Below are 10,578 nucleotides of genomic sequence, written 5' to 3' on the forward strand. Positions count from 1 at the left end.
GATGTGTATTAACGGAGGGGTCGGGAGGGCAGAGGAGGCGACAAGGGATACGGGTGGGGGGGAAAAAACACTGCCGCGGCTAGTTCGTTCCGACGCCGCTGCTGCAGTCGCCTTACGCTTTTCAGAGACATATTAAGACTCGAGACCAAATCATGTGTTTCAATCGTAGCAGAATCCTTGAAAATTGCTATAATCCCATTATTGGGCTCGCTTCAGAGAAAATAGCTAGAGGGGGAAGGGTTGGTGAAGAGTAGATAGGTTCGTTGCAGGAGTGTAGTTTTTTTACTCAATCCACTATAGTATGCTTAGGATAGAGTACAGGTAGTCCTCGACTTACATTTCATTTACTGAAAGTTACAACAGCACTGCAAAGAAATGACTTATGACCATTTTTCACACTTATGACTGTTGCAGCATCCCCATGATCACATGATCAAAATTCAATACTTGGCAAGTGATTCATATTTATGAGGTTGCAATATCCCAGAGTCATGTGATCATCTTTTGTGACCTTCTGACAAGCAAAGCCAATGGGCAATCCAAAATAACAACTGTAGCAAGTCGTAAAATGAGACAAGCTCACTTAACAAATATTTTACTTAGCAACATAAATTTTGGGCTCCGTTGTGGTAGTAACTCAAGGCCTACTTCTGTAGTAAAGAAACATACTTTTTCTTCAGACAAATGTTCTCCCATGCACATTTATTTGTACAGCCTAGGGTCAAACCAAGTTTGTCATCAATAAGCAGTGTCCTTAGACCAGGGGTGGGCAAACTTTTTGGCTCGGGGGCCGCATTGACTTTTAAAATTTGACAGACGGGCCGGGTCAGCACAAGATTTTTTGGGAATCGCCCCCTTCCCCCCGTCTTCTCCTCCTTCCTCCCCTCGGAGGCCCCCTGAGTCAGGAGTTGCTACCGCCGGCGCGGCTCCAGTCCCGCATTGCGGGAAGACGCTCCAGCCTGCAAGCTTTGCCTTTGCAAAGTTTAAGCCTGGAAGCACCGGAAAAAAAGGGGATCGGCGGGACTCACCTTCGGGAGGTCGCACTCGAAGGTGATTTGAACTCCCAGCTGGGGCCTTTGCAAATTTCTTTTCTTTCCTACCCTAGATCGCTCCGCACTGTTTTGCAGCTTTGGGGCCACGCGGCACAGGGCAATACGCCACACCCAGCGATTTTTTTTCAAGGCGGGCCGGATTGGACAGACCAATGGCTGCGATTTTTTTTCAGGGCGGGCCGCATTGGACAGACCAACGGGCCGGATGTGGCCCGCGGGCCGTAGTTTGCCCACCTGCCTTAGACAGATATTAGAATCCTTGCACATCCTCCTACCTTGTGCAGGCTCTAATTTCTGTCTGCCTTTACACTGAGGTTAAGCTGTTTTCCTATATTATACAATGAATGACCAACTGTTGATTGGTCACAATATAAATCCCCACAGTGTCCCAGATTAGCACCATGTCAGGAGTGTAGAGGAAACTGTTCAGCTTTCCGGGATATAATCAGGTTCTCTCAGGATCACTTTTGCTCTTGTAGACTCTGATCTATTTTTCTCTTTTTTATGTTAGCCTCCTCAGGAACACCATCCGATATGAGAAGAGGCCTTTCAAATTTAGAGCCTGTTCCTGTAATTGCAGTACTATTTAGGATTTTTCTTATTGCATTAAGTTCTCATTTATTTTACCATTCTTTTAGAGTTAGACCATAACTCTCCATAAAGCTCCCAGTGCATTAAAACAATAAAAGCTATGCATACATAAATAAATAAAGCACATACCAGCATTCAATAAAGATAAGAATTAAAAGCCCTAAAAGACACTGGCCTTCACTGTCTTCTTAAATAGGAAGGGGGCACCATAAGGATTTGTAATGTAAGGAATTCCAAAAATATGGAAAGCTATGCTGGCTGAGGAATTCTGGGAGTTGAAGTCCACAAGTCTTAAAGTTGCCAAGTTTGGGGACCCCTGCCTTAAATGATGGTGACATCTTTAAGATCACACTGATACACTATGACACAGTTAAGCGTGAGTGTTTGGATCTGAGATGTATCTAGCGAGTTTTGTACAGTACTTGTTTGCAAGTCTGAACATAGTGATATATAGGTTATATTTGGCACATTTGCTCAGAAGCAGCTGGCTGTTTTGGTTTTTCCCCTATCCCATGTCTCCCAAGGACTCTGCTCCAATTGTCACAGTCTGTCTACTGTTAAAGTTTCTTAGGGTAGAAGCTTGTTGCTGGCAGGGGTTATTCAGATCATCTGGTCCAGGTCCTTGTGGAAAGCTTCTGAACTTGTGGGAGTTGTAGTGCAGGCACTGACAATGGTGATAAAACAAGACTTGCTGAGAGGAAAGTGGAACTCCATTCATTTATTCTAGTGGGTAGAGTAGGGATGTTCTTCAGTGGAGCAGTTTTTATTTCAAAATCTATTCCTTAGGTTTTGTGGTTTCTCTTTCCCAAAACCCCATATAGCCACTCACTGCTTCCTCTAATGAACCTCTCTAAGTGGTTTACAGAGTCAGCATATTGCCCCCAACAATCTGGGTCCTCATTTTACCAACCTCGGAAGGATGGAAGGCTGAGTCAACCTTGAGCCTGGTGAGATTCGAACTGCCAAATTGCAGGCAGCCGGTAGTCAGCAGAAGTAGTCTGCAGTACTGCATTCTAACCACTGCACCACCACGGCTCTTGTAGTATCACTTTTGCATGGAGTTTTTGGACTTTTCCTAGGAGCAGCATAGATTCAAGGGAAAGAGCTACACTGTGGGCTGATAATTAGGCCTGCTTTACAGTACAACAAAATAAATATGAATGATACCTTTTATGGTACAATAGTGTGTATCATTGAATATCCTATGGTTTTTTTAAAAAAAGTAAGGTGGCTTACATAATTATTTCAATATATACATATATTTTGCAACAATATTTTATTAGTATATACAATACATGCTATCATTAAAAAAATAAAAGAATAGGAACACCAATAAAGCAAATTACATAGAAAAGTAATCTTAAAAATCCAAACTCAAAAATCCAGTATTTTGTGGCTAGGTTCATATAAGGTTCTTACCTGTGTTATTTAATAAAACATAGGATTGTACAATGCACTACAATTTAACTACACAGCTGTTGTTTGCATAACAGAATAAATAAAAATATGGTTGATTAATTTGTGACAAAATGGGGGGGTTAGGAGACAATAAACCCATTTCCTCAAAACTTCCGTTTCCTGAAATTTGATAGCAACTATGACTGCAAAATGTGTCCAATTCTGTTCAGAATTAGAAAGAAGTGAAACAATTCCCTTTAAAAGGCCTGCTTGTATTTGTTCAACTGAAATCATGTACATTTAGTCCTTTTATGGGGTGGTATCTGCAAATAAAATGTGATTCTTCCATAAAGCCTTTGTTGATTTCTTTCTCCCTTTCTTTATTATCAAGAGGAAAACATGCAAAGATTCACATATTCTGCAACAAGTCTCTGATTACTATTCAGTTTAAAGGAGACAGCTTTCCCTGGAAAATACCAAGGAATTCTGGAACAAATTTTGTTTTTGTTGCACGTATCAGTTACATGGTACACAGTCTCAGCGTTTTGGAGGTTTGATTCTCTACATGGCTAACAGGAAATATTTCATTTCCAAGGTAGTTCTGAATATAAGCCAAAATGTTGGTCAGGCTACGAAGCAAAAAAGAATTTGCTGTTACAACATTCATGGAATAATGAATTTTTAAACCACAATCCTGACAGTAAAACTCACACAATGTTATTGACAAAATCAGGTGTTCAAAGTTCATGAGTTAAGATTTGGTTTGCTCATTAAACAAACCTTTAATAATTTCTGGCCTTTGTTGTGAAGAAAACTAATGAAATAATATTTGAGAACATGGCTATAAAATCCTTTTAAATATACCCAGGCTTTAGTTTTATCTCCTCCTTCAACCTTATATTCCATATGATTGCACAAAAAGTATTATTATGCAAGGCAGCCCTAAAGATCAGCTGGCATAGCCTGAAAAAGAGAATGTGTGGCATGCATGAAACAAAAGTATAACATTAGCCTTTCCCCTCTATTGTGCTAAAATGCCACCCATCCACCCGTGCTTTGGCACAAAATAATGTTAGCGTAACTTTTGTTATCTCCATAGTTGATCCCCATTCCACCTCTTCTGTACACTGTCGGTCCTTATTTTTGACTCATTAAAGGCAAGTTTTATAGCATTCCTATCTGGTTGCTGTTTTTACATCTAGAAGAAGCAAATTGCATAATTTAATTACAGTCCAAGTGAAAAGTTCCAGTCTGAATCTGCTACCAGTCAGCTTTACTGGATGACTGTGAATCTATTATGAGAATGTTTTCTATCCACCTTCTTTCATGTTCTATACTTTATTAAATGTGTTGTCTTCTAAATGTGTCTGGAAGTTGTCTTCTAAAAATAGCCTAATCCAGTATTAGGATGTCTATGGAGATTCTCAATCATCCAGGTCATGGTTATCCCAAAGGTACTTTTTTCAAGAGGCAACTGGATTTTCTGGTTTTTCTTTGAAGATATTCGCTTCTCATCCAAGAAGCTTCTTCAGCTCTATTAGGATGGTACAGTATCCATGAAATCCTGAAATATGAGGGCTTTGAAAATGCATTCTGGTTTACATTAAACTGTTCGTGATGCTCTTATAATAAATATGAATAGTGTAGTTTGTACCAAGTTGCTGTTTTTGTTTTTAATCAGTAATAATAAACCTTGAAAATCTGCTTTTTAGACCACCATTTGTCAGTGTATGTATGCCTAGTGATATTTGTATTAGAACAGGGTTTCTCAACGTTCGTGATAACCAGTAATCTCTTAAATAATTGAATGTTTATGCAAAGCAGAACATTCAGGCTTCATATGGGACTCTGGAATAATCATGTTGTGGGTCCCCAACATATTTTTGCATCAAACCAGCAACATTTTTCAGAAAGGAGTGTGAGGAAAGCACTCTGGAATGCTTTGACAAGTGCTGTATGAGGATACATTCAGAGTTATACGTTTACAGTAGTTATACGAATGCAGTGTCTGAATGCAGTTGTACATTTGCAGCAAATTGCATGAATGATGTTTCCTAGTATGGTCCTGACCAACATATCAACTCTTGGTTGTTGTTGTTAGTCGCGAAACCATGTCTGCCCCTTCGCTACCCCAAGGACAATGTTCCGCCAGGCTTTTCTGTCTTCTATCATCCCCCGGAGTCCATTTAAGCTCATGCCAACTGCTTCAGTGACTCCATCCAGCCACCTCATTCTCTGTCGTCCCCTTCTTCTTTTGCCCTCAATCATCCCCAGCATTAGACTCTTCTCCAGTGAGTCCTTCCTTCTCATTAAGTGGCCAAAGTATTTGAGTTTCATCTTCAGGATCTGGCCTTCTAAAGAGCAGTCAGGGTTGATCTCTGGGACTGACCGATTTAATCACCTTGCAGTCCAAGGGACTCGCAGGAATCTTCTCCAGCACCATAGTTCAAAGACCTCAATTCAGGTACAACTACAGTTTATTCAATTAATTTAATTGCCTGGGATTAAACAATATTCTAAATGCACAGGCATTATCTTCTTTGAGATGGACAGTTTAGAAGTGTGATGAATGAATGACTGAATGAATAATGAATAAATAAAATTGTTTCTGCTGGACTGAAGATGTTGCCAAATCTCTAGCTAATTATTTGAACTGCACTAATGTCTTATGTTGTTTCTAACTGGCTAGGCCGGGTATCAGCAATTCTCGGCTCTGGAGCCACATGCGGCTTGTTCGTCCCCCTGCTGCTGCTCCCTGTCAGCTGAACCCACCACTGGCTGGCCACTGGTTGGCCTCGCCCTCCCCTCCCAGTCACTCCTAGCCTGGGCTAAGAAGATAAGGACGATGATGGTGGATGGAGACTTGCTCTATATTCCAGAGCGGTAGCGAAGCACCCCTGTGCTTGCCTCTTCTTCCAGCCCTTGTTGGTGCTGCGCGCACCTCGGTCGCTTGAGGAGATGTGCGACTTGCTCTCCACCCCAAGACACTGGCCCAGCCCAGCTGCGGCAGACGCCACTGCTCTTGCTGCCTCCATGGCCTATTCGCTGCTCTTGTAGCACCTTGCGCAGCACACTTAAAATTAGTGCGCTTCACAATGGGGGAGACAGCATCTCCTCCTCCTCCTAGGGCCGTGATGGCGAACCTATGGCACATGTGCCGGAAGTGGCACACAGAGCCACTTCTGCTGGCACACGAGAGGTCGCCCAGAAGAGCCCCCCACTGTGCATGTACACGCGCTGCCTGCCCGACAGCTGATTTATCTGGGATCCTGAAATGACTCTTGATTTAAATCATATGGTAAAAAGCACCCAAAGAAGAAAAAAGAACATCAGCAAAAATACAAACAATAACCGTCACCTGTTTTAGAAATGGTTCAAGTGGGAACACACACACACCACGAGAGAAAGAGAGAGAGAGAGAGAGAGATGAGAGGGAGGGAGGGAGGGAGGGAGGGAGAGGGAGGGAGAGAGAGAGATGACAGTGGGAGAAAGAGAAAGACAGAGAGACAAAGAGTGAGAAAGAGAGAGATGAGAGGGAGAAAGAGATGAGATGAGAGGGAGAAAGAGATGAGATGAGACAGAGAGACAGAGATACCTGTTTCCCAAATAAAAGAAAATACTAGGAGCCACAAAACCTGGGTAGGCGTGACTGGGCAGGTTTATGTGACTGGGCGAGAATGAGTGATGTCGAGTTGGCCATGCCCACCCACGTTTTGTGGCTCCTAGTGTTTTGTTTTCTGTGGAAAATGGGTCCAAATGGCTCTTTGAGTGTTTAAGGTTGCAGACCCCTGGGCTAGGCCTTCAAATGCTGATTGAAAACTCCCATTGTATAAAGAAATTTATCGTACTAGTATGCACAGATTTCAATAAAAATTAATCATGTGACAGCCAACAATAGACAAATTCCCAGCACGCACACCGCACACATACATGCACACAAGCACACACCATTTCCTGACAGTTATAATGATCAGTGGAGCAACTTGCTTCCAAAAGTTATGAATGCTCTAACACTGGAAGTTTTAAAGAAGAGATTGGACAACCATTTGACTGAAACGGTATAGGGTTTCCTGCCTGAGGAGGAGTTTGGACTCGAAGATCTCCAAGGTTCCTTCCAGCTCTATTATTTTATTCTATTCTAGTTTGCTGCTACCTTTTTTCATGATGTTTTTGTCAATTTTCCTATCTCGCCTATTGCTCTGGGACTTTCTTCCATCCATATACAAACCATGTTTTCACTTTTGCTTTTATGAGATCAGCCAAAATCAGCTATATATTGCCACCTGCTGTGTAGACACAGCTAACAATAATTTGCACATTTCCATTTTGTTCAGGAAATAAAATTCTGGAGCTTCATTTTACTTTGTGAGCATTTTAAATAAATGAAACTTAAGGTTGCCCTCACATAAATGATAATAATTATAGAAATCATGAGCTAAGTTATTTTGTTACTTACCAAGGTTCTATAAATACTATGGAAATAATTATTTTATACATCATAAGTTGCAAAGTATTTTGTTGTCAGTAGATGGTGCTATGCCTATAATATTAATGCTAGTACCAATTCAGGCAACATCAATGAACAGTCTCATTAGTAAAGTCATTTTCTTTTGTACATATAACATTGTAAATTATGATTCCTCCCCCGCCACAGCCCAGCTGTGAAGAAAACCCTAAAAAGTCTTAATAACCTTGAGAAATTACAATGGCCCCAACCCTGTTAGCCTTCCGTAAAGCTTTAAAGACCTGGCTATCTACGTGTGCCAAGGGCCCCATCTCCTGGCTATATTGTTGAGAGGCCAGATGTCTTGCTGTGCATATATTCAAATTAGATGTTTTAATGCTTTTTAGTGTTTTTAATGTTTTTATTGTTTTAAAAGATTTTAAAGATTTTAATTATATGTGTCTGAATTTTGAGCCACCCAGAGTCTCACAAAGTCTGGATGGGAAACTTCCTTCGGCCAGCAAGATGTTTGATACAGCCCTAAAACTATAATTGCCAATGTCATTTTGAACTGTGGCACAGCCACATTTAGAATACTGTACTGGTTACAATTACATTTAATAAAAGTATTGGAAGATCTTCACACCACAGAAGCTTTAAATAAATGGATGTTGATATAGTTTTGCTATGAACAAAGGACTTAATTAGAATGGAGAACAGCATGGAGCTAAATCCATAAAACTAGATTATTTCATGCCAATGAAAACTTTTCACTAATTCTTGTTTCATTGTTTAGTGAAAGTAATAGTCAAAAACATTTTTATGCCCATGTTCTCAGGGTCTAAACCACTTCATTCAGACTAAGATAGCCAGATTGTTTACTAGGATATATACTGTAGCTGAAAGTATATTTCTTCATTGATCAACACAATTTGAAGTACTAGTTTTTACTTTAAAAAAAGGTCAAATACTTTGCAACAAACATGCCTCCTCCATCATTAAATGACATTGCTAAGGTGGTAAAATTGCTTGAAATGGTATTGCTAAGGTGGTAAAATTAGTCAGTTTGGTGTACTGGTTAAGGCACTGGGCTAGAACCAGAAGACCTTGAATTCTAGTCCCATCTTAGGCACAAAAGTCAGCTGCACGACAATGGGCCAATCATTCTATCAGCCCTAGAATGGAGGTAATAGGAAACCATTTCTGAAATATTGCCAAGAAAACTATAGAGATTAAACCAGGCAGTGATCAGAATTCCACCCTGATTTGAAGGCACAAAACAAAAGCAATGAAACATGCTTCAGCATTTGCAAATACGAGGTAGTCCTCCAATTGGAACCAGTACTTCCATCACAAAGTGATGCAGTCATTGAGTCACACCAGTTCTGTAATCTTTTTTGCTATAGGTGTTAAGCAATTCTGATTTTCCCCATTGATTTTGGTTGTCAAGAGGCCCTCTGGGAAGGTCACAAATGGCAATCACCCAATCCTGGGATGCTGCAACTGTCATAAATACAAGCCATTTGCCAGTTTGAATTGCTATGATGGTTTAAATGCAAGGATTGTTTGTAAGTCATTTTTTTTCAATACCATTGTAACTTCAAATGGTCATTAAACAAATAGTCAAGAAGTAACCATATAAACTTCCATTTATTCAACAAGCATATAGAATGGGAAATGTTTAAGTTGCTTTGAGATACTGTACTACATTTTTAAATGGCATTATTTAGATGTTTGATGGTGCAAAAAGTATTATTGCAGAATGTAAGCTGTTCGATGTTGGCTTTTGCAATTGATATATGATGATTTTGTCAATGCTAATACTGTTCAAGGGGAGATCCAGATGTTCTGGGATTGCACCCTTTCTATATTGGTACTACCAGTATGTTTGCTTTCATTTTGCCAAGTCCAGTCTGAGCATCTGGCTGGCTGTACAATGAACCAAAATAACACCATTGCCATTGACAAAATCACCATCAGTCAACTGCAAAAGGCAGGTTCACCTGGAACACCTTACATACTACGACAGTATCTTCAGCATCATCAAACATCAATATCTGCCTATTGTAGGTCTTTGGGAAGGACTCAATAGGTGGATAAAAATATCTAATCTAATCTGAACATCTGGTTGTGTGATGAACCATAATAATATTTTATATTTTTCTGAACAAATTTATGAGGAAACCAAACACAGCTCCCTGATAATTAGTATCTGTGTGAAACTTAAATGAATCCATACAGCAAAGTCATTAAACTCCGTTGGAAAATTTGATATCAATTATGTAATCAGACCAAATCTTCAGCAAAATTTTAGAATGAAAAAGTGATACCAGTTTAAGCTATAAGATTTTGTATTACTGGAAGTGTAGATGATATACATTTACTTCAAGCCAAAACCAGACTCATCGTATTAATACTAGTTAATTTTAAAAGTAGAAATTGTATCTTTTTTTTTTTGCAAATGATAGTTTCTAGTGTGTCCTACTTTCATTCTTGCACACAGGTAATTGATAAATCCAATAGTTCAATCTTATTTGCAATAAAAAGTGTACATCCTTGTTTGTACAAACAGTTTTGTTTCTTTATCCATTTTTCAAATACTCACTGACTAAATCATGTTGATATTTACAGAATTTCTTAAGAAACTGACGATACTGGTCCAAACAATAATGGAATATTATATGGGAAATATTTTCACTTACAATAATTAGATTATTACCCACAATTTAGTTTGTATGATTTCTCATAAAATGTGCAATTATTAAAAAGAAAAATAGGTGAATATATGTTTTCTTATAATTGGCTAAATGTGTAGTTACTTCATATCCATCATCCCAATCATATGCACTGTTTCTGCTTCTTTCAAGCTGGGGTGAAACAACTATACATTGCTGTTTTCTTCAACCAAAAAACTATTAGTTTTACTTGTGTAAAATTTCATCATTTAAAAAACCATTGCATATATGTACTTTTGTGGCACAATTACTTTGTATACAGGTCATCCATCAGAGAAAACAATAGAGCTGATAGAGATTACTATAGAAAATTATATAGAGAAGAAAAATAGCTTACTGTCTGTTGCATTTGCCTTCA

The sequence above is a fragment of the Notechis scutatus genome, chromosome 1 (assembly GCF_049901735.1).
Source record: "Notechis scutatus isolate UNSWTSFEM ecotype Mainland chromosome 1, rNotScu1.2, whole genome shotgun sequence".
Classification (NCBI taxonomy): domain Eukaryota; kingdom Metazoa; phylum Chordata; class Lepidosauria; order Squamata; family Elapidae; genus Notechis; species Notechis scutatus.